This window comes from Rhinopithecus roxellana, chromosome 5 (assembly GCF_007565055.1).
Source record: "Rhinopithecus roxellana isolate Shanxi Qingling chromosome 5, ASM756505v1, whole genome shotgun sequence".
In the NCBI taxonomy this organism is placed as follows: domain Eukaryota; kingdom Metazoa; phylum Chordata; class Mammalia; order Primates; family Cercopithecidae; genus Rhinopithecus; species Rhinopithecus roxellana.
The window spans coordinates 120380290-120404802 of record NC_044553.1 but is presented as its reverse complement, the minus strand read 5'-3'; the positions used below and the strand labels follow the sequence as shown (position 1 = coordinate 120404802).

The 24513-nt window shown below is 55.5% G+C and overlaps 1 pseudogene; it reads left to right on the top strand.

Annotated features, from left to right (window-relative positions):
* The window catches only part of LOC104676790, a 56367-nt pseudogene extending 32071 nt beyond the window's left edge, over positions 1–24296 (top strand).
* The last annotated feature ends 217 nt before the right edge of the window (positions 24297–24513 follow it).

Sequence of the window (24513 nt, the reverse complement as noted above, 5' to 3'; positions counted from 1 at the left end):
TCAAGGGTCTGTAAGTCTGCAGTAAAAGTCAAAGGTATTCAAATAGGAAGTTTTGTTTTTTTCTTTAGTATATAAAGAAGTATAACTTCCCATTTTGCAAAAAACTTTAGAAACCTTTTTTTCATGATTATAAAACTTATAAAGAACCATTATTGAGACCAGTAGTAAAATATAAAAAAATTAAAATCTCACGTAATTTCTCTACCTAATATAACCACTGTTGACATGATGACTAGTTTCTATCAGTATGTATTTTTTTTTTTTTTTGTTATCAAAGTACATATACCCTTACAGATATGTTTAAATAGTTGAGGTCATATTCTATAAATAGCCGGGTGCTGTGGCTCACGCTTGTAGTCCTAGCACTTTGGGAGGCCAAGGCAGGCAGATCATGAGGTCAGGAGTTTGAGACCAGCCTCACCAATATGGTGAAACCTCATCTCTACTAAAAATACAAAAAGCAGCCGGTAGTGGTGCGGGTGCCTGTAGTCCCAGCTACTTGGCAGGCTGGGGCAGGAGCATCACTTGAACCCAGGAGGCAGAGGTTTCAGTGAGCTGAGATCGCGCCACTGCACTCCAGCCTGGGGGACAGAGCAAGACTCCATCTAAATAAATAAATAAATAAATACACATATACACACACACACATAGATATACACCTACACATGGCCGATCGCCTCGCCTCTAGTGCTGGGAATCAGTCACCGTGCTGTCCTTGTGGAGTCTTGTGGCCTAACAAGAGGAAGCTCTCCCCTGACTTTGTCCCTCCAAAGTGTGCCACCTCTGGTGAGCCTCCCTGTCATGTCTGGCCTGTGGACAGCCAGCCCCCGCCATCCCCCTCACCCCCCCCAAGCATGGGGGTGCTGTGCAGGCAGCCGTGTGGCCTGACAGTCTCTACTAGTCCTGCTGTCCCTTGATTGAGAATCAGACCCATTTCTGGATGACAGATAATGTGTCCTCTGCTGGCTGTGTTCTCTGTGGAACTCGGGAGGGGAAAGGCCAAACCATTTCTAGGGTGCTGTTGGGAGCGGTGAAAAGGTCACACCTTTTCCAAGGGACACTTTTCCTGGAAAGCCCCTGGAGCTTAGCTGGCTCTTATCCTGTGATAAGCCAGAGGCTCTAGTGGGTGAGGGAGCAGAAACCCTCCTCACCCCACCCAATGGGGTCCTGTATACCTCTGCCAGTCTCTCACTTGGACTTGCTGCTGTCCTCTGAGACTGCCTGTTCCTCCCTCTCTGTGACTCTACACCACCATCACCTCCTCCAGGAAGTCTTCTGGATTGACTCCTAGCTTATTAAATCTTTATCCTGCAGACCCTCTCCATTCAAAGCCCCTCTTCAACTGCCCCGGCCCATCACCACCTCCAAGACAGAGATTCTGGGTTCTTGCAACTGCAGCCCCTCAGAGAGTGTAAGAGGGGCAGAAAAACGAGATCAGAAGGTGGGGGAAGCGGCGCTGTCAGAGTTTCCAAAGCCCTGGCCAGCAAGGCCTCAGAGGCCTCTGTTGGGGTGGGGTCCTGACTGGCTATGCAATCCAGCAGCACAAGACAGCCTCTGTGAGCCCCTCCCGCTCAGCCCCACGGGAAGCATCAGGGCCCAGCCCCTCAGTGGACCCATTCAGACCCCAGCGCTCTGGAAAGTACCTCTGTTTCTTGCCACCGTTCCACTCTGGCCAAACAGGCTCTTCTCTCTTCTGCTGGGAGGGGGCTGCAGGCAGATGGTTCAGTGGTTAGAGCCAACCGTCTCCTTCAGTTCCTGTTTGGCCCAGATTCCTGACGTTGACCATGCCCTAGTGGGTGTCCATATACCTTTAGTGCAAGGGTGGTGTGATGGTTAATACTGAGTGTCAACTTGATTGGGTTGAAGGCTGCAAAGTATTGATCCCTTGGGTGTGTCTGTGAGGGTGTTGTAAAAGGAGATTAACATTTGAGTCAGCGGACCTGGGGAAGGCAAAGCCACCCTTAATACTGGTGAGGACCATCTAATGAGCTGCCAGTGAATATAAAGCTGGCAGAAAAATGTGAAAAGGCAAGAGTGGACCAGCCTCCCAGCCTACATCTTTCTCCCCTGCTGGATGCTTCCTGCCCTCTAACATCAGACTCCAAGTTCTTGAGTTTTGAGACTCGGGCTGGGTCTTGCTCCTCAAACTTGCAGACAGCCTATTGTGGGACCGTGTGATTGTGTGAGTTAATATTTAATAAACTCCCCTTTCTATCTATCTATCTATCTATCTATCTATCTATCTATCTATCTATCTATGTCTATATATCTCTTATTCTGTCCCTCTAGGGAACCCTGACTAACACAGGTGGGTAGGCACAGGGAGACGTGTCCTCTTCCCCGTGGGTGCTGGGTAGGTAAATGTTTAGCAATGGGCTTTCTTGGGGAGAGGGAACCCTGATTTTCAGTATTTGCCTCTTTGCCTGGTATAAATATTTCCGTTGTGGGCAGTATCACCTGGCTCTCAAAATTCCTGAAAATGCAACAGTTGGCTTCTGGCAGCTGCTGTGAGCTATTCCAGCCAGTGATGGTGGTGGCTCCATCCTGCAGGGCCGTGTGCCCCCACCCCTTGTGCTATGGCCTCCCTCACTGTGTGTCGCTCTTAGGAATCAATGTCTTTGCAGATAAGGCACCCCAGTAGGTGGCCACCACCTGCAGTTCCCTGGTCTGTCTCTTGCTGGCACCAAGCTGTGCTGTGCCTGCTGAGCCTGCTAGGCCGCCCCTGTGCAGATGGTCTGCGGGGCTTACTTGATTCCCTTAGCTTCCCAGACAAGGTGCTGGTGTTGCCAGCAGTGCTGGCAGGAGGAGGGGATAACTACAGGGGATTTAACTCAACCCGGGGGCTCTTAGGTGATCTTTCCTGGACATCTCTCCAGGTGGGGCCGGCTGCCCTTAGGGCGTAGAAATCTCCAACTCCTCCAATGGCTGAAGCTACTTCCTCGAACAGATGGCAGCTGGCTTAGGCTGGCCAGGGACCAGCACATGTGAGGCCAGTACTGGATCACCCTATCAAGGCCATCAGCCTTTGCTTGTTCTTGGGGTTTGAGGGAAATCAACAGGGATGAATCATGGTTTTTAACCTGTGTTTGTCTGCCCCCTAGCCCTGGACATCTGCAGGCAAAGTCAAAGTTGTATTTGGCTCTTATCACCACAAAAGGCATAGACCAGAAATTATGGCAGCAGGTTGGAAGTCAGGGAGGCTGATTTGGGGAAACTGCCTGGAGGAAGCAGCAACTCAAAAGAGGAGGAGTCCCGGTGTGGGACAGAAAGGGCCTTGCATGGGAACCACTAACCCCAGGCAACCCCAGACATGGCCTTCTGCCTAGTGAGGCCCTCTCTGGCCTGCCCTGCAGACCCTCAGCCCCTCCTAGGCCCTGTCTTCAGCCTCAGCCTGAGTGGTGGCCTGGGGCAGTTGGGAGCTCAGCTGTTCCATTCCTGGTTCCTTGGCCATGGTGGAAACAATGGGGCTGGATCTGACTGCTCAGCAGATCTGACTGTGAATAGCTCTCCAGCAGAAAGCAGTAGCAGGGTTAATGGAGGAAGTGTGGGCCCACTTTGGTTTGACACTGCATGTGGTCCCCATCTGGCCTCAGAGCCTTTGCTCCTTGGCAAACTGAGGCCAATAAGCTCCCGCCCCCACCCTCAATGGCAGCTGAAAGAATGACCTGATAGAGAAGCGGGGACAGGTGGGCTGCACTGAAACCATCCCCAGATCCCAGCCATGGCCCCAGCCAATCCGTGGAAGCAGGGCTTGGCACGGCAGGTGCTGCACAGGAGCCCAAGCACAAGGGCACTTAGGAGAAGGAATATCAGCAGGAATCCATCTGGACTGGGGGTGATTCTCCAGAAACTCCATTCCTCAGGGCTGTGACCACCAAGCCAGGTGATCAGGCCAGTGATGTTTCCCTTTGGGCTGGGTCAGGGAGCCAGACCTGGGAGGGAGACTCCTCTGGGGCCCAAGGGAGGTGAGTCAGAGCTGGCGGAGGCCTCTGGCTCCAGGAATCTCTAAGGAGGAGAACTGAGTTGCTGGGAATTTCTGGGTCTGACCTCCTGCAAAGTCAAGGTCTGGACTGGACACAAGGTGAGGCTGTGCCTTCTGGTGCCAGGACCAAGGAAATGCTGGGATCTGGGCAGTGCTCAGAGGCAGCACCATATAGCAGAACCATGAGGGTGCACCAGCATGAACCCCTTTCTGCAACCCACCGGTCCATCTCTATGGCACCTCGCCTCCTCCAGGCAAGAATCTGAGCCTTGACCAGAGCTCCCTCTCTCACACAGCTTCCTTCTTCGGTGAGAACCAGCTGGAGGTGTCTGTGGCCACGGCTCTGACCGACATAGACCTACAGCTGCAGTTCTGCACATCCCAACCTCAAGCCCTCCTTCTCCTGGCAGCAGGCCTAGCTGACCACCTCCTGCTGCAGCTCTTCCGGACGCCTGCAGGTGAGTGACATCCCCCTGGGATGGGGGTGAGATTCCTTCTCTAGCTTTGAACCCCAGCTGGCTGTGTGACTTTGTGTAAGTCACTTTTATCTTGGGGTCTCAAGTTCTCCACCATGGGATGGGCAGCAGCAGCCCAGAAATGGTAAATCCTTCCTGAACTGGCTCTGCCCATCAGCTCCCTCCAACCATGTTTCCCACCACAAGCCCTCCCTGGCCATTTGTGCTGTGACTGCACTGAACTGCTTTCAGTTCCTGGCCATCTTATGGTCACTTGCTGCCAGGCCTTTGGTCACTACACTGCTTCTGCCAGCTGCGTGCCTCACTCATTCCCTGTACCTGCCTAACTCTAGCCTCTCCTTGAAGTTTCAGTGTGAGCATCCCCTCCTCCTGGTCGAGGCCCCCTCCTGAGTCCCCATGACCCCTGTGCATCCCTATGGCACTGCACCAGTTTCTCTGTACTACCACTGTCTGTCCACGATGGTAACAGCACCAGTACTGCCTCAGCTTCATTTTTCCGTTTCATCCTTCAAGACACCACAAGCTTTATTATCAAGGAGTCTTGTGGCTCGTTCTTGAGTCTTCCCCCATACCATGAAGAGTTTAAGAACCCAGGGTCTTAGTCCAAATTTGGGGCAGGCTGGGTGCAGTGACTCATGCCTATAATCCCACCACTTTGGCAGGCCAAGGTGGGAAGATCACTTGAGCCTAGGAGTTCAAGACTGCTCTGAGTCACACAATGAGACCCCATCTCTATTTTAGAAAGAAAAAAACAAAAAAACAAATTTGGGGCAACCATCTCCTTCCACACCCCAGTGAGAAGAGGACTAGGGCTTGGTCAGTCTGCTGCTGTCATTGCTGCTCACTGCCACAAGGTGTCACTGTTGAACACCAATGTGGTGCAGTCTGGCACTGATGCCTGCTGAGCTCTGCGGGTACAGTGATGCCACACCCCTACAGAGATGCACCATACCAGGACTCCAAGATCATGGCTCTTATTGTTCTGGTTTTGCAGTTCCCATACTCTGCCACCACCTGTTCTAGCATCTGGGAGCGCCATACCAGCTCCATTTCTGGTGTCATTGTCATAGTGACAGAACTATGTCCTTCATCTGTCCCTGAGATCTCCCTCCACCACAGGTCAGGGAGCTTTTGTTTCCGAACACAGAGCATCTGCCTGGGCTCCCTATCCCTGAACAGTTAGCCTGGCTTCCCTCAGTGACCTTGAAAAACTTTGCCAAACTTAGGGGGACTGATCAAGGGATTCTTAGTTACCCATTATTCCAGGGGTGAAATCTAGATTCCGAGACAGTATTTCTGGCACCTCTCAAGGAAAGAGAAGGAGAATTTAAAAATACAGGTTGGGTTTCTAGAAGAGCATCTTGCTATAGGTCAGTTCCTTGTGGGCAAGGAGCACATCTGATTCACATCAGGGTCCCCAGAGCCCATTCAGGCCTGGCCCAGAGTTTCCTTTGGTGAGTGTTTGGAGGATGAATAAAGAGATGGCAGGAAGTCAAGAGGGGTGGCACCAGAGGCCCTTGTCCTAGGTTTTCTGCTTTGGGGCCCCAACTGTGGGGAACCCACTGTGCGTTTTATAAGGGAAATGATGGATTCAAAGTGCTGCCCCCCATCTCCCATTCCCCATCTCTCCTCAGGTGAGACTTGTCCTGGGCCAGGAGGAGCTGAGGCTGCGGACCCCAGCAGAAATGCTGCTGAACGACTCCATCCCCCACACTACAGTGCTGACTGTCTCAGAGGGCTGAGCCACATTGTCAGTTGATGGGTTTCCGAACGCCTCCTCTGCAGTCCTGGGAGCCCCCTAGAGGTCCCCTGTGGGCTCTTCGTTGAGAGCATTGGGAGCCTTGGCCTGCCCTATCTGAGGGGAACCAGCTATCCCCTGAGAGATTGCCCCATGCAGCCACCCTCAATGGCTGCAGCCTCCTCCGGCCTCTGACCCCCGACGTGCGTGAGGGCTGTGCTGAAGAGTTTTCTGCCGGTGAGGATGTGGCCCTGGGCTTCTCTGGGCCCCACTCTTTAGCTGCCGTCCCTGCCTGGGGCACTCAGGATGAAGGAACCCTGGAGTTGACACTCACTACACAGAGCCAGCAGGCACCCTTGGCCTTCCAGGCAGGGGACCCGCCTGGGGACTTCATCCATGTGGACATATTTGAGGGCCACCTGTGGGCCATGGTCGAGAAGGGCCAGGGTACTGCATTGCTCCTCAGCAGTGTGCCTGTGGCTGACAGGCAGCCCCACAAGATCAGTGTCCATATTAACATTCACCAGCTGGAAATCTCCATGGACCAGCATCCCACATGTACTTCGAACCGAGGAGTCCTCAGCTACCTGGAGCCACGTGGCAGTCTCCTTCTTGGGGGCTGGTTGCAGAGGCCTCTTGTCACCTCCAGGAATACCGCCCAGACCTGACACGAGGAGCCGCCAATGCCTCCCTGCTGGAATGGCTGCATGGAAGACCTCAGTGTCAATGGCCAAAGGCGGGGGCTGCGGGAAGCCTTGTTGACGCACAACATGGCGGCTGGCTGAAGGCTGGAGGAGGTGGAGGAGTATGAGGATGATGCCTGTGACCATGATGAAGCTTTCTCCATGCTGGCCACCAAGGCTTGGCTGGCCATGGAGCTAGCTGAGCCATGCGTGCCTGAGCTAGGGCTGCACCCTGTCTGCTAATTTCACCCAGCTGTTGACTATCTGCCCACTGGTGGTGGCTGAGGGTGGCACAGCCTGGCTTGAGTGGCAGCACGTGCAACCCATGCTGGCCCTGATGGAGGCTGAGCTGCGCACATCCCAGGTGCTGTTCAGCGTGACCTGAGGGGCATGCTAGGGCAAGCTTGAACTGGACATCCCGGGTGCCCAGGCATGAAAAATATTCACCCTCCTGGACATGGTGAACTGCAAGGCCTGCTTCATCCACGATGGCCCTGAGGACACCTCTGACCAGCTGGTGCTAGAGGTGTCAGTGATGGCTCTGGTGCCCATGCCCGCATGCCTACGGAGGAGCCAAAATGACCTCCTGCCCTTCCAGTTTCACCCTGTCAGTGACCCACCCGGCATCATCTTCCCACGTGGCAGCCTCATGGTGTTCCTGGAACACACGCAGAAGCCACTGGGGCCTGAGGTTTTCCAGGCCTATGACCTGGACTCTGCCTGTGAGGGCCTCGCCTTCTAGCTCCTTGGCGCCCCCTCTGGCCTCCCCGTGGAACACTGAGACTGTGGAGCAGCCCGGGGAGCCGGTGACTGAGTTCTCCTCCTGGGCGTTGGAGGCCGGCAGGCTAGTCTATGACCACCGCGGAGGCCCTGCACAGCACTTGACTTTCTGGATCAGCGATGGACTGCACCCCCCGCCCCCGGCCATGCTGAAGGTGGTGGCTGTCCAGCTGCCCATACAGATCCACCATAGCACAGGACTGTGCCTGGCCCAGGGCTCTGCCATGCCCATCTTGCCCACCAACCTGTTGGTGGAGAGCAGCGCCGTGTGGCAGGATGTGAGCGTGCTGTTCCGCATCGCTGGAGCCCTGCAGTTCAGGGAGCTGCAGAAGCAGGGGGCTAGTGGGGTGGAGGGTGCTGAGTGGTGGGCCACACAGGCATTCCATCAGCAGGACGTGGAGTAGGGCTGCATGAGGTACCTGAGCACCGACCCACAGCACCACGTCGAGGACACTGTGGAGAACCTGGATCTGGAGGTGCAGGTGGGCTGGGAAATCCTGAGCAATCTATCCTTCTCAGTGACCATCCAGAGAGCCCCAGTGTGGATGCTGCAGCTGGAGCCACTGCACACTCAGGACACCCAGCAGGACACCCTCACCACAGCCCACGTGGATGCCACTCTGGAGGAGGCAGGCCCAAGCCCTCCAGCCTTACACTGTGAGGTGGTTCAGGCTCCCAGGAAAGGCAGCCTTCAACTACAGGGCACGAGGCTGTCATGCGGCCAGGGCTTCACCCAGGATGATGTATAGGCTGGCCAGGTGACCTGTGGGGCCACGGCACGCACCTCAGTGGCAGTGGAGGACACCTTCTGTTTCTGTGTCACAGCTCCACCATATTTCTCCCTGTTCTGTACCTTCTCCATCCATACTGGCGGTGACCTAGACATGCCTGTCCTCACCAATGTCCTCGTGGTGGCTGAGGATGATGAGTGTGTCCTCTCTACTGACCAGCTCTTCCAGAGTCTCAACAGTGCCAGGTACCTCTATGAGGTCATGTAGTGGCCCCCGCCATGGGAGGTTGACTTGGCATGGGACACAGGACAAGACCACTATGGTGACATCCTTCACCAATGGAAACCTGTTGTGTGGCCGGCTGGTCTACCAGCATGATGATTCTGAGATCACAGAAGGTGATATCCCATTTGTTGCTACCCGCCAGGATGAGAGCAGTGGTGACATGGCCTGGGAGGAGGTACGGGGTGTCTTCCAAGTGGTCATCCAGCCCGTGAATGACCACGCCCCATGCAGATCATCAGCCACGTCTTCCATGTGGCCCGGGGTAGGTGGTGGCTGCTGACTACAGTCGACGTGGCCTTCAGCAGTGCTGATTTGAGCTTTGCTGATGCCCAGCTGGTGCTGACCCACAAGGACCTCCTCTTTCGCAGTATCATGGCCGTGGATGAGCCCATGCAGCTCATCTACTGCTTCATCCATGGGGGACCTCAGGAAGAGGTGAGTCCTGTTTGCGCACTCGGGCTGACCACGCTGGATCCAGCTGCAGGTGTCTGATGGGCAGCACCAGGCCACCACTCTGCTGGAGGTGCAGGCCTTGGAGCCCTACCTCTCTGTGGCCAATGGCTGTGGCCTCATGGTCCCTCAAAGAGGCCAGGGTACCATCAACATGGCTGAGCTCCACCTGGACACCAACCTCGACATCCTGCAGTGGGGATGCAGTCCACTACCACGTCATAGAGTGTCCTCGCTAGGGACAATTGCTCCGGGCCACTCAGCCAGCCACAGTCGTCTCCCAGCAGTACTTGCTGAATGGGGCCGTTCTCTACGGCCACAATGGCAGCCTCAGACCCCGCAGCACCCTGGCCTTCTCAATGGAAGCAGGGCCACTGCACACAGATGCCACACTACAAGTGACTGTTGCCCTAGAGGGCCCACTAGCCCCACTGAAGCTGGCCCAGCACAAGAAGATCTACATCTTCCAGGGAGAGGCAGCTGAGGTCAGAAGGGACCAGCTGGAGGTGGTGAGCGGGGTAGTGGACCAGGTAGAGGGCCTCCCGCCCAGCCTCCATGCCAGGTACACATGTGACTTGGGCTGTGGCTGTGGTGGTCCCAGGTTGTGTGTGTGCACGTGTCTCAGATGTGCTCCTGTATATGTTGTGTTCCCAAGAGGTTTTGGGGAGCCTGCTGTACACCCATCCTCCTGGGAGTTGTGTGTGCCTCTAGAGGTCGTGTCCACTTGTGTCCATGGCGTGGTTGAGCATGCAGATTCCTGGACCCCACCCAGCCCTACGGAATCTCTGAAGTGAAGCCCAAGAATCTGCATTGCAGTGAGTTCCCTGGGAGGGCATCACGGGTCCTGAACTTTGGGGATTGCTGGCCGTGGAGACAGGCCACTGCGCCTCAGACCCCCGTGTATCCCCCTCTCTTCTCGGAGCCCAGACCAGGACTAGGAGGGTCTGTCAAGGGCTTCTGCCCACCCAGGAACCCCACAGAGCAGCCATGGGCCCTCCAGCGAGCTCACTGACATGCCCTGTGACCTCAGGCCAGTTCTTGCCCGCTCTTGGCCTTACTCTTCTACTCTGCTTATTTCGGAGACCCTTCTGGTCTGCATGTCTGGACCTTGGGGCCCATGGCAAGCCAGCAGATCTGGCATCAGGAAATCAGGAAGGCCTCATGAGAGGAGGCAGTGTTTGGGCCGGGCTCTGAAGAACACAGGCCATTGGGAGCAGAGTATGGGGAGTGGTATTCCAGGCAAAAGGAACATTCCGGGCAAAGGCACAGAACAGGAATGTGAGTTTGGGGGTGGTTTAGCCTCTTGTGGATGGCCCATCAGGTGAGGGAGCCCGTGTGGCCTTTGGGGCATGAGCTCTGTAGGGCCTGTGTTGGGGGCGCCTGTGCCTCTAGGAGGGGTGGGGTGGGGCGGGGCATGCTCTGATGGTCCTGGATGGTGATAGCAGGGGTTGGGGAATACGTTGCCAGCAAACCAGCCACAGGCCTGAACAGATCCTGAGCAGGGGAGCCTGTGTGTGTGCGTGTGCACACGCGCATGTGAACATGTGTGACTGCGTCAGTGTCTGATGAAGTCCTGTGTCTGTGTCACTGAGTCTGGGGACATGTGATTACACACCTCCCCGAGGGAGTGCATCTCAAGCTGTGTGACCAACCCCCTGGAACCGTGTGTGGGGTGGGTATAACATGTGTCCAGCAGCTGGGGCAACTCAGTGAAACCCCGTCTCTACAAAAAAAAATTTTTAAATTAGCCAGGCATGGTGGCTCATGCCTGTGGTCCCAGCTACTTGGGAGGCTGAGGTGGGAGCCCTTGAGCCTAGGAGGTTGAGGCTGCAGGGAGCTGTGATCACATCACTGCACTCCAGCCTGGGTGACAGAGTGAGACCCTGTCTTAAAAAACAAAAAATGTGAACAGCTGCATGTCTGGCTGCTGTGTGTGAACCCACGTGTGTGTTTGTGTGACTAAATGAGCAGTGGTATCTGGTGAGCAAGATCAAGCCTGTTCTGGCTGCCTAGGGCCACAGTGGGCCCCTCTGAGACCCATCTGTGTTCCCTTGTTAGTCCTCATGACCTCTGTTAACCAGGTACCCCAGGAGGCAGCCCAGAAGGCAGACATCGTTTTCTCAGTGAAGAGCCCACTGAGTGCCAGCTACCTGGTGATGGTTTCGCCTGGCGCCTTGGCAGATGAGCCACCCAGCCTGGACCCCATGCAGAGCTTCTCTCAAGAGGTGGTGGACGCAGGCAGGATCCTGTACCTGCACTCCTGCCCTGAGGCCTGGAGCGATGCCTTCTCGCTGGTTGTGGCCTCAGTCTGGGCGCTCCCCTCGAGGACGTATCATAGAGCCAGAGGTGCTGCCCACTGTCATCCCCACCGGGAGTGCAAAACTTCAGCGTTCCCGAGGGTGGCAGCCACACCTTGGTCCCTCCACTGCTCCGCATCACCGGGCCCTACTTCTCCACTGTCCCGGGCCTTGGCCTGCAGGTTCTGGAGTCATCCTGGCATGGGGCCCTGCAGAAGGAAGATGGGCCTCATGCCAAGACCCTCAGCGCCTTCTGCTGGAGAGAGGTATGGCTGTGAGAGAGGCCCAGGGGCTGCAGCCCAGCTCTGGGGGCAGAGTGGAGGGAGCTCCAGGGACTCCCAGTCCAGGGGGTTATACACAGAGAGGAGCCAGGGAGTCACATTTCAGAAGCACCTATGCTTTCAATACTGTATCTCAGGCCAGGCTCAGTGGCTGACGCCTGTAATCCCAGCACTTTGGGAGGCTGAGATGGGTGGATCATGAGGTGAGGAGATCAAGACCATCCTGGCTATCACGATAAAACCCTGTCTCTACTAAAAATACAAAAAATTACAGGGTATGGTGGCACGTGCCTGTAGTTCCAGCTACTCAGGAGGCTGAGGCAGAAGAATCGCTTGAACCTGGGAGACAGAGGTTGCAATGAGCCGAAATCGCGCCACTGTACTCCAGCCTGGGCAACAGAGCGAGACTCTGTCTCAAAAATAAAATAAAATAAATACTGTATCTCCTTTCTTCCCCACAATTCTTCTGGGAGCCAGAACTTATGATCCCCGTTTTCCACCAGTGGAAGCTGAAGCCCTGAAAGTCAGTCTCCTCCTGCACCCAAAGGCAGGGCATCTGGGTCCTGACTGCCAGCCCTGGGCCTGCCCCTCGGTGGAAGAGCAGCTGATCTGCTATGTGCACGAGGGGAGCAAGACACTGACAGACAGTTTTGTCCTGATGGCTAACGTCTCGGAGATGGACCGCCAGAGCCATCCTGTGGCCTTCACTGTTACCATCCTGCCTGTCAATGGCCAACCCGCCAACCTCACCACAAACTCAGGCCTGCAGGTGAGCTTATTCCTGGGATCACCCTCCATGTCTGCTTTGAGAAAGAGGCTAGTGTCCCCTACTTCCTGCCACAGATCTCCCCCTCTCTGAGCCTCAGTATCCTCCTCTGCAAAATGGGGCCACTACCATGTGCCTCATGCAGTTGGAAGGAGAGATGTGAGATTGTGCTGAAATAGAACACTGGTGGGAGGTTTTGTTATTGGACGTTTGCAATACTGTAGGTAGACTTCTGAGCAGCCACGGGTGGCTCTGCTGTTCCTTTTCCTATGGCTTAGGACCAGAACACCTGACGGAATCACTTATAAGCCTTTAAGGGCAGATGTCAGGGTGGGACCATTAAGCTTCCCACCTTTACCCCAGCACGTGAAGGCCACAGCTTGGCTCCCCAAACTCCTGCCCTTGTGCCACAGCAGAGCAGGGCCCCCATTTGGCAGAGGTGGAAGTTGAGGCCCAGACATGGGATGGGACTTCTCCATGGTTGCAGAAGTAGTTCTGGTGGAACAGAAAGGGCGTGGCTTTACTAAGCCCACATGGCAGGGCTTTGAACGCCAGCTTCTGGGGTGCGTCCTCCCCAGTCAGCAGGAGTCACTGAAGGTTCCACAAGAGGGCTGACTTGCGCTGTCTCTGACATGGGGCACCGCGGGGGGCTTTGGTGGTCTAGGATGTGCCTGTAGAGGGTGGCCTCCTGGTGCGGAGGCCACAGAAGAGTGGGACACAGCGTCGTGGAACCATGGAGTGGGATAGCTGTGTGGCAGCATGGCCACCAGGTGGGACCATCCCCCTGTGTTTGCTCCAGGAGCCCAGCGATGGGGCCCTGCACCCCACACTATGGCCCCTCCTGCCAAGGCTTGGCCTGAGGGCTCCCTAGGGCCAGGGGAGGAAGCCCAGGAATGCCAGAGGGCTGTTTTCCGGGCACGTGAGTCCTACTGTAGCACTGCTCGCAAGTAATTGACCCAGCAAGACTGGTACCAGGACCTCAGGAATAGGCGCCTGCTCTGCTTTCAAGTGGGAGGCCTGGAAAGGGGTCCCCTTTGCCCAACACGAGGAGGGCCCGTAACTGCTCTGGAAGCCCCTGGGCCCATCTGACCACTGCTTCTGTGCTGCAGGATAGTGCCAACCATCAGGCCCCAACTCTCTGTGCCTCCCACCCCTCCCTCAGCTGGAAGGAGGGCCCATTTCTAAAATCACCATTCCCACCTGTGCCCAGCCCCTTCTAGGCACACATGGAGGGTCTGAAAGGAGACCCCTGTCCCACGAGAGACAGATGAAGGAGAACCGTTGGTCAGCATTGGGGGTTTCTGGCGGTGAGAACTTGGTGAGGGTAAGAACTGGGGCCTTCCTGGGTAGGGGACACAAGCTGGTCTTGAGGGACACACAGGACTAGGGCAGAGGAAGAGCAGGGAGGCTGGGCCTGGAAGGTCGCCTTCCCTGGGGTGACAGGGAAGGTGAATGCGGGGAGGTCCTTTTGTGCAGGGGAGCCAGAGCAGCGCCAGACTCGATGCCACCTGAGGGCCTGAGCTGCAGGGCAGCCTAGGGCCGGGGAGGAAGGGGTGGGTGAGCGTGGCAGGGCAGAACCTTCACAGGCCTGTGTCCCCAGATGTCAGAGGGGGCCACTGTGCCCATCCCAACAGAGGCTGTGAGGAGCATGGATGGTTATTCTGGGCCCAAGGACCTGGTCTAGACCATTGAGCAGCCCAGCAATGGGCGGGTAGTGCTGTGGGCGGTGCCGGCACCGAGGTGTGCAGCTTCACGCAGGCCCAGCTGGACGGCAGGCTTGTGCTGTTCTCACACAGAGGTGGGTGCTGAGGGCCAAGCCTCGGGTTCCTGGTGCCTGCAGGAGCACCCCGAGGTGGGGAGCCAGCTCAGGTCAGTCAGACCCAACGCCTCTGTCACCAGAAGCCCTGGACGGAGGCATCCACTTTGGCCTGACGGTGAGCACACTTCCTCTAGACACTTCTGAGTGACGGCCCAGAAGCAAGTGCTCCTCTCGCTGGAGGGCAGCCAGACACTGTCTGTCTTAGTGGGTGTGCTGATTGTGGGCATTCCTGGGTGCTGGGGGCTAGGGCAGAGCTGAGAGTGGCATGCCAGGGTCACGCTGCCTCTCTGCAGCCACAGGCCTGGGCCTGGATCACAAAGGCTGATGGCCCCTTTTGCCTCTGGCAGGGTCGGTCCAGCCACTCAGCAGCCAGAGCCTCAGAGCCAGCTCCAGTGCAGGCACCAACCTCCAGCTTCTGCTCTTACTGTGTGATGCGGGGTCCCCAGCTAGGTCGGCTCTTCCATGCCCAGCATGACAGCACAGGGGAGGACCTGGTGAACTTCACTCAGCCAGAGGTAAGGGCCCCACTCTGCAGCCACTGCTCAGATGCCACCAGCCTCAGGTGGCTGCTGTGCCATGGACGTCATGTGGACATCAGCACCAGCTCCAGCATCACTGTCAGCAGACACTCCCGGGCCTACCATGGTCCAGGCCCTGGTGTTCCTGCCCTCCAGGAGCTGTCTGGCTGGCAGGGCAAGTTCATCTTCCCAGAATGAGGGAGAAGGATGCAGGAAGTTGGGGATACAGGCCCTAGAGCAGGGCTGGTGTCTTGAGATGTGGCTTCCAAAAGGAAGCTGTAGCTGGACCCGAGGGTCTGGAGAGGGAGCACCAGGTAGGGGCACTAGTGGCACCCCAGTAGCTGGTGAGGGGCAGTGCTTGGTGGGGGAGGGAGTTGAAGGTGAAGCAGCTGCTGGGCCTGTGGGCAGAGGTGTGAGCCTGGGATTCAGATCAGGTGCCAGCCAGAGGCAGAGTGGATCCTAGGAGCAGATGAGCTGATGAAAGGCAACTGAGTCGGCCAAGAGGATGAAGCTGCCATTCATCCATCCTGGTGGCTTCAGAGAAGAACTAGAGCTCTCAGGCATGGATAGCGGCAGACTCTCTGTGGTAGCTGTGCCATGGGGGCCAGCCCAGTCATCGTTGAAATGAACACCTCTCCCCAAAGGCAGAACAGGAGTTGTTCCAGAGCAAGGCAGAGCAGGGCAGACGCTTTTGTAGGCCGTCCTGGGCCTACAGTTAGCACCGCTGGTGCTCCCACCAGGAGACTGTGTGGGCATCTGAACCCAGCACGTGATCACAGTGAGTTCTGGATAGGGAGCAGTCTTGTGGGGTGCAGAGCTGACTCTCACTCAGAAGCCATGGCATGCGGTACTGCTCCAAGTACCTCCAGAGGGGTCCCCCTGCCAGCCCTTGAAAATGGCAGAGCCAAGGACCTCCTGAGCCTGGCACTCTCCCTCCTGAGAGGTGCAGATGGTATTCAGCAAGTGCAAAGCTGAGGTTTCTTGGGTCTCTCACATCAGCACCTCTGAGGCCTGGGTTCTGTATTTCCCTGGAGCCCCACTCCTGCTATGGCCCCCTCCCCACAATGAGATATTCATCAGGCTGGTGTCTACAGCTGCTGCTTACCAGTTGCCGGGAGCCTTTGTCAGGAATGCTCAGGAATGAGGAAGGGACGGGACCAGACCATCAGCAACCATCTCGCACTCTATAGTCTCATGTTACTCAGAGCTTCCCCATTCTCCAGCAATATGAAGGACTAGATTGAACGGGCACCAGGGGGCCAGGCTGGCAGTGTCACCCAGGAAAGCCTGGAAGAGGCTACATGGGCTACCTGGCCCAGTTGGGGAGGAGGCCAGGACTGAGTCTTGTCTTGACAGCAGCCCTGTGCGACAACACTGAACTGGGCAGGGGAGGGGTCAGGTGTCCCCACTTTTCAGATAAGGAAACTGAAGCTCATGGAGGGCAAGTAACTGTATTCAGAGCACATGGCGAGTAAGAGGCACGACTTCTGCCTGCAAGTCTAGGATTTCCTTCACCAGAGGACACTGCTTGCTCCCCGGAGCTCAGGACCCTGTGTTTTGTTTCACTCCCACCCACAGGGCTCCTGTATCCAGGCATCAGCTCCCACTCCCACTCCTGGAGGTGGAGGTGGGAGGATCACCTGAGCGCAGGAGTTCCATACCAGCCTCGGCAAGATAGTGAGACCTTGTCTCTACACAAAAAATCTAAAAATAGCTGGGCTTGGTGGTGGCACGTGACTGTAGTCCGAGCTACTCGAGAGGCTGACATTGGAGGATCACTTTGAGCCCAGGAGGTTGAGGCTGCGGTGAGCCGTGATCACTGTACTCCAGCCTGGTGACAGAGCGAGACCCTATCACCACCCCCACCCCCGCCAAACAAAAACAACAACTGAATAGACAAGTATCCTATTGGCGTGGTAGGTCCTGAGTCCCCTCCCAGATCAGTAACACTGGACAGGTGTCTTTTCCTCTGGACCTCGGTGTCCCCATCTGAGTGAGAAAAGGCAGTGGGGCGGTGCATCTTCCAGTTGAAGCGGTGTAGAAGCGGGTGTGAAAAGCCATACTCCAAGAGGCTCCAAGTCCAGTGCACCGTCCCAGCAGGGCCCAGCACGGCAGCCAGTGCGGCACAGGCATCAGGTCCCCACCTTCTTCCCTGATTGCCCACTCTCAGACCACAGAGTTCATCATCTTGGAGCTGCTGGCCAGTCTGTACTCATGTGGGGACCAGAACACACTGGTGGAGCAGTTGGCAGAAGAGGCACAGCGGCGCGACCAGATGCTGCGCATGCACCACATGCTGAAGGAGGTGCTCACCATCATCCGGGACATCAGCACGACCACCGTGAGCCTGCCCGTGAGCGTGCGGGTGGACGACTCCTGGCCGCAGGTGCAGAGCGTCCCGGATGAAGGCAGATACCAGGGCCGGTCCCCACGGCCCCAAAGTCCCCCAGCCTGGGCCGCCGAGAGGAGTGCCAAGGGGGCAGTGGCGTGGCCCCTCACCAGGGTGGCTCCCACCTGGAGTGAGAGGCGGAGCTTGCCAAGGAGCACTGGCTGCGGGGCGGGGTGGAGCTGGGCTGTTGGTGCTGCTGGGGTGGGGCTTAAACTCTGGCGACCTCATTGGGGCCTGGCAGGGAGGAGCTTCCGTGCATGGGTGTGGCCGGCAGTGGGCTGGGGCGGGGCCTCGGGGCGGAGCCACCCATTTCTCCTGTTCCTGTGTCTTGCTGTCTGTCGCCTTGCAGGTCGCCCAAGTTCAGCTCCGGGATGCCCAGCCCCCGCCATGTCCCCAGCCCAGCCTGGGTTGCGGGCCCGGCTTCTGGGCTTCCTCCTGCTGGTCTGCCCTTGGGGAAGTGCCACCCCATATCCTCCAGACCAGAGGCTTCCCGATCCCTTCGACCCTACTCACCAGGTGCTCTCATGCCCCACTCGGGATCACCAAGTAAGTAGGGGCTGAAAGCAGCCAAAGAGGCCGCTGGACGGGTGTGGCCGGGAAGGAAATGGGACTGGATTGCAGAGCATCGGACCTGGCCGCCAGAACTGGCCATCTCCATCCAAGAAACTGGGACCATGGCTGCCGGAGTCACGTGTGGCCGAGGGCTGGCGGAGCCTGTCCCCCAGGGATGGCTGAGCCCTGGAGGTAGTCGTTTTTGAGGAGAGGGCTGTGGGGCTCATCCCACCTGCCCCCTTCTTTCCAGCACTTAGGTGGCACTTCCCTCTATTTTCACTCTTGGCGGCCGCCCACACGTTGCATCCCGCATCCTTTCTTCTCGCCCTCCTCCATTCTCCATTCTGTCCAACTCCTCCCTGGGAAACCTACCTCAGGTCTGAGAGTCTGAACCCCGAGATGCTCTGGGTGTGTGGATTTCCTTCTGCTACCCTGATGTCTCCACATCCAAGTCCTGACTCCTTTGAGCCATCCCTGGGGGTATTGGGCCACTTGACCACGGGAGCAGAGGCCAGCCTGTGACTGTGTGACCAACAAGGTGTGTGATGTGTGTATGGGTGAGCACACGAGTGTGAGAGTGTAAGGGGGGCACCCAGGCCTGAGCTAGGACAGAAGCAACTGGGGAAGGAGCCCGGGGGCCACAGGCAGTCTGATTTTTTCTCCACATCTCCCCCCACCCTCTGACCCTGTCTAAACTAATGGGGTAGTGGTAGCTGCAGGGGCAGGGACGGGAGTGACTGAATCCTACTTCACTCCCAAAGATTTCCAAGGAAGAGCGTTCTACTGCAACCTTTGGCTTGGCCTTGTTGACCCATGTCCCTCTTTCAAGGACATTCACTCTGATTTCCAGTGTGCCCTGTTTCCACTGGCCACGTTCTCTAAGGAAGAACAATAGCATCTGTTTTTGTGTCCAAATGGCTGGAGAGTGGGGCTGTGGGTCCAGTGCCCATATACAAAAACAAAGTAGGGATTGGGGCTTGCCCTATGACGTGCTGATGACCAAGTTACATGGGTAAAGGCAAGCAGCAGAGTATTGGGCAAGAGCACTGAACTGGGAGTCCAGAGATGCTGCTTCACCCTGGGGCTTTAGGCAAGTCCCTTTCCCTCCCAGAGCCTCAGTATCCCTTCTATCAAATGATGATGTTACCACCTGGGAAAGGCTGTCCCCACCCCGCCCCGTCCCCCTCACCCTCACCCCTCACCCCTCACCCCTCATCCCTCATCCCCGTGCGCCCCGTGCGCACCCATTTCGGCTGGTACAATGAGTCCAGAGCATGCGCGCGCTTCCGGCCGCCCCTTCCTCGCCTTGACCCAGCACTGCTGGACCCGTGTGGTCTGTTCCTCACACTCATGGACTGGAGGCTCTGGGCAGCACAACCACCAACTCCGGTGTGGGTTGAGGGGGGGCGGGGCACAAAACCACCAACTCGTGTGTGTGTGTGTGTGTGTGTGTGTGTTTGTGTGTCTGTCTCCCAAGGGAAGCAGCACTGCTGAGTTCAGCTTGAGTATTAACTCATGGACTGTCAGCAAAATACAGTCACCAAAAGGCTATGGGCTGTTTTGTCTTTTGCAGTGACATCATGTTACTCATGTTTTATATTTTTCAGAGTTCGTTAGTTTCTGTTTGTTCTCAGTTAATGTCCAGCTCAATAGATTGTGTAAGTAGAATACCCCCAAACTGAAAGTCACTTACAAAAAATATAGTGAAAAATATGTCACCCACTTAAACTATAGTTGAAAATAGGATACCCATTAGTTTTGTGTAGCCAACACTCGATACTGGGTAAGGACACAGGATCCCATGGCTAGACTGCCTGGGTTCAAGTTCCAATTTAGCCACTTGCTGGCTTTGAAATGCTTGACAGCTTTAAGCCTCAATTTGTTAAATTTTTTTTTTAAACTTAATCCCAAATGTGATAGTAAGTCTCAGTTTCTTGATCTGAAAAACAGAAATTATTCAATGCGAGTCTATGTGAAAACTTCATAGTTTTTACAGCCACTATCTGGCTCAGGAAAGTCCTCAGCTTTAGGGGTTAAAGTTTTAAAGGCCACTTTAAAGTTTTTCAAGCCACTACCTGGCTCAGGAAAGCCCTCAGCTTTAGCCATTATTAGCACATTATTGTTGTGCTGGCTACACATGCATTAATGAGGCAGAAAAATGCTCAAGGATAACAACCCAGATTATCTCATCAGACCGAGACCGATGCATATGCGTGCATGCTCATGTTTTAGCTCAGAGCCATTTGTCTAAAAGCCTCTTGAACTCAGAGGCCCAGGCAGTATCAACTTTTCTTTGCAGTGGAGCCATCAGTTTTGTTAATGAAATTCACATAACGCTCTTTTTTTCTTTGAAGCATCAACCACGAGCCTAGAGCTAACTGTGTCCAGAAGAGCATGCTTCAGGTGGCTGGAGTGAGCAGTTCAACTTGTGGAGGAATGAGAAATGATAGTGTTGAGACAAGAAGTACAAAACCCCAGGGTAAGACAGGAATCACTGAAAGTCAGGCAAAGGAACTGGCATCCAGTGATGAGTCAGGCTTTGCCAGCCTCTGGCCCTACAGATGGCTCTTTGGAGAGGAAAAAATTAAGTCAGACCCGAGGGCACAGATTGTAAGGGAATGCCGGCAGCTCTAGGCTGTCTATGAAAGTCCAGATTTGCTGCTTCACCCTGGGGCTTTAGGCAAGTCCCTTTTCCTCCCAGAGCTTCAGTATCCCTTCTATCAAATGATGATGTTCTGCCTTTCTCCTAGGATGGCTGTGGAGATCCAGGGAGACAGTGGCCATAGGGATGCTATGTGAACTGCAGATGCAGGTGTCGGAGCACTTTGCTAACTGCCAACGTGAGTTCAGACTCTTCAGGCTATTTGGCACCCAGGTCTGTGGTGAGGTGTGACATATGGGATGTAAGGTTTGATGCCTGCTCCGACTCCAGTCTTGCTAACACCCGCTAAACATTTGGCAAATCATGACCCTACCTTGGGGAAAACGGCAGTCTGGGAGAGCTTCTTCAAGGCAGGCTGGCTTCAATACAGTCCGGGGCATGACTGAGATAGGCTTACGTGGTGAGGAATTGGAGGATAACTGGGTAAAGAGCTGCCATGGGCAGAGGTGTAGTGTGGGTCTCGTCGAGGATAGCCCCTGGCCAAAGCAGGGAACAGAGACAGAATGAGGAAGAGCTCTGTGGGGAAGGTGGGGCATAGGGTGGAGAACTTTCAAAGTCCGAAGAGTGTGACTTGTTGGGGTTCAATGCTGTAGGCAGTAGGGAGCCATGGAAGGCTCTTAGGTGGAGAAATGACAGCTGCACGTTAGTGAGCAAGCCCTGTCTCCATGAGCAGCGTGGGTGGTCCTCTGAGCACACCAGGCACGAGTGTGCAGGAAGCTGGTGCAAATGCTTCTGTGTGCAGGCGAGCATCTGTGTTGTGACTCTGCCCACACATGTGCTTCAGTGTGCTGACTGGCTGCATGTCCCAGATCCATGTGGCACATGCCGGCCAATGAGGGTGCTGGGCGGAGAAGGCAGCGTATGCGTGTTGTTTGTGGGCATGTGTGTTAGCGTGTGCGTGCAGGCCGTGGGGCCTCACAGCATGTGTGTGCACACTGCGGCATGTGCGTGTGTCCCCCACCCTCAGGCCTGCCCCACCCATGCGTGTGATCTGCCATGTGATTTGATGCTGTCTTTCAGAATCACTATCGGTGCTCCCTGAGGAGCGTCATCCTTGGTAGGTACATGCCTTGCTGCCTGCTGCATGAAAGGTCTGCTCGCCCCGCTGCCCCAGCTCCACACGGGGGGCACACCTGGGGACTCCGAGCCAGGCTCCCTGCCCCTCCCTTCTGGAGCTGCAGACTTGCTCTTTCCTCTTTCTGTCCTTGTGCTGCTGGCTGTCTCACTTCCCTCCCTGCGAGCCGTGGGACTCAGTGTCACTGCTCAAGGTCTCCATGTCTGAGCCTGGGGGCTCTTAGAACAGGCTCCATGCCCAAGCTCACAGATGTGGAGCCACCAGAGAGGGCACAGAGCTCATGGTTTATGGTGTAGGGGCTGGGAGCTTGGAGGGGGTTGTGTGTAGGGCTGGAATCTGAGGCAGCCAGAGGCCTAGGAACATCATCCTGGGCACACTGTACCTGTCATGCAGTCTGAGTCATGCTGCCAGGGCAGGGTATCCAGCTCCCAGCCTGGGAGTGCCGAGAGCCAAACCCATTGCAGATTAAGGGTGATAGTTAGGGTCCCACATCCTCCAACTGTCAGCAATCCAGTGGTGATCTAGGATAAAAGCCTGAGAGTCCGATACACACAGTCATCCCACAACACACTTCACAGACCAGGCAGGGACACACAGCCCCCTTCCCTCCCTCCCAGGTACCATCATAGCTGCTAGTGTGGACTAAAGACAGGGTCTCTGGCCCCCACTGAAGCACCACTGCCAGCCAGTGGGCTCACTCACCTTGGCCTGTTGCTCCTAGGGGTCGCCTGTGCTATTGAACCAAGGAGACTGCAGTGCCTGCTGGCCCAGCCAAATTCTGCCTAGCGAGCCCACCTGCCTTTCCTGCCATGGACTCTTCCTCTTCTGCTTTTCCCATCATAAAGGGTCCAGCCTCACCCATGCAACCTGCAGCCCCCTGCCTACCAGTTGAGGCTTCCCTTTTGGACTTAGAACTGTATGGCCGGTGGCGTCCGGCTACCTGCCCTCCCAGCCTTCCCCAGGGTCCTTCAGAGGACCCTGAGCTTTCTGCCCACCCAGAGGGGCCTCTGGTGCTCACTCCAGCCAGCCATCCCCTTATAGCTTCACTATTTTGTTTCAAGCAGTGTTCCTTCTCTATGAAGAGTGGTGGCTGTTGGGTGGGGCTCCCCAAGCAAGAGGTGGCCCTGGGCCAGTGGGTTGGAAAACAGGGTGACCAGAGAAGAGGGAAGTCCTGGGGGCTGGCATTGGTCTGAACTGTGGGTGGACTGCCTGGATGCCATGAGAGAGGTCAGCGTGTGTGGGGTGGGGAGGGCCGCCGCAGACCCTGGGCACTTCCTATGAAGCTCTGGCTTCTCCCTCCATCTTCCTCCCCTTTCCCTTCCAGCCTCTCTTTTCCAGGAGCCTTGCCATGCCCACACTTACACCCTCCCCTTCCCAGCCCTCTCACAGCTGCTACGGTGCACCCAGTGCTCTGCACTTGCCTCACCAGCTCTGGCTTTTCTCTAACCTGTTTTCTCTCTGCGTTCTCTCCAATGCCAGCTGATTGGGTCAGGCAAGTCCATCCCGTCCTGAGAGCCCCAGGCCCCGCTTCGACCTCTGAACAGATGAACAGATCCCTCCTCTTCTCAGAGACCTCCCTTTCCAAGCCTGCCTGGGCAGGTGTCCTGTGACTTGACAGTGGCTCCTGCAGCCCCAAAGCCAGCCCCCTTCATCTGTGACTTAGTCTGTTGTAGTGGTGAGCTGACATATCCAGGCGTGACCATTGCTGAAAACTTGTGCCCCCTCTGTGGTATGCCCCTGCCCTGTTCTATAAATAGCTATAAATTCTTATACACACACACACACACGTGGCTGACTGCCTCACCTCTAGCAGGGGAATCAGTTCTCGTGCTGTCCTTGCGGAGTCTTTTGGCCCAGCAAGAGGAAGGTGTCTCCTGACATTGCCCCATTAGGCACCATGGCAGTCACCGTGAAATCCACCAGGTGTCACCAGGCAGCATAAAGGCAACAGGCCTGGAAGATCCCCAGCAGCCCAACTGGACATGCTCACTCTGGGGCTCCTCTTTCAATGGGACAAACTGCAGGACCCACTGAGGGAAATGGGAACATACCAGGCTGAGCAGTATGGCTAAATCCATTTATTCCCAAATAAAAAGCAAAGAAAACAGGAGTCCCATCACCAGGGAGCCATGACTCCATCCCCGCCTCCTTCCTTGCTACTATGCTAGCAATAAATAAGTTTCCCAGCTGCAAATAACTATCAGAACCTCTTCCTCATATGCCAGCTGCAAGCTCCAGTTAGGTACGATACATACAGAATGTTACCCAGATACAGTATGTACATGGGGGAAGGGTGGGTCACCCCCAGCGGCCCATGTCCTCGCCTGGTCTACAGTTAGCTCCACTGTCCTGCCTGAGCTGCCTCTCTAAGAAGATGGGAGCGCCCCTGAGAGAGAAGTTGCCTTGGTGAGAGTAAGGAGGCCATCGCACCTCCTCCAAACAAACCAAATCCATCAACCTCTGGCTCTTAAATAACAAACATCATCATCCAGAAATGTAAGGACTCAGCCTTGGTCAAGGTGGTAAAGGGTCTATTTTTCTGTCTCCATTAGACAGGGGTCTTATCTTGCTACCTAATGGTAAACAGGTGACTGGGAAGGGGTTGTAGGGACATGGTGGGCGCGAAGACTCCAGACCCACTTCTCCAGGCTTATGCTGACACGGGGGCTGCTTTTATTTATTTTTATCCCATGACTTTTTCCCGTAACTTCTTTCTCATAACTTTTTAAAAAAACTTTTCATGCAACTTTTTTTTTCCTTTTTCCTACAACTTTTTGTCACAATTTTTCCACCATAGTTTTTTATCCCATAACTTTTCCATCCCACAACTTTTAATTCCTATAACTTTTTTAGTTTATGTTCTTTTAATAAGCACACTTACATAGTTACAATTTTGTGAGAATAAAAACCGATTATCTCACGACAAGCGTGCCCAACATTTGCAGTCTCAGTACCTTTAATATTATAATTTTCAAGACACAAAATTTTAAGGCAAAAACAGCACCTTGCAACAATTTCATAATTTATTA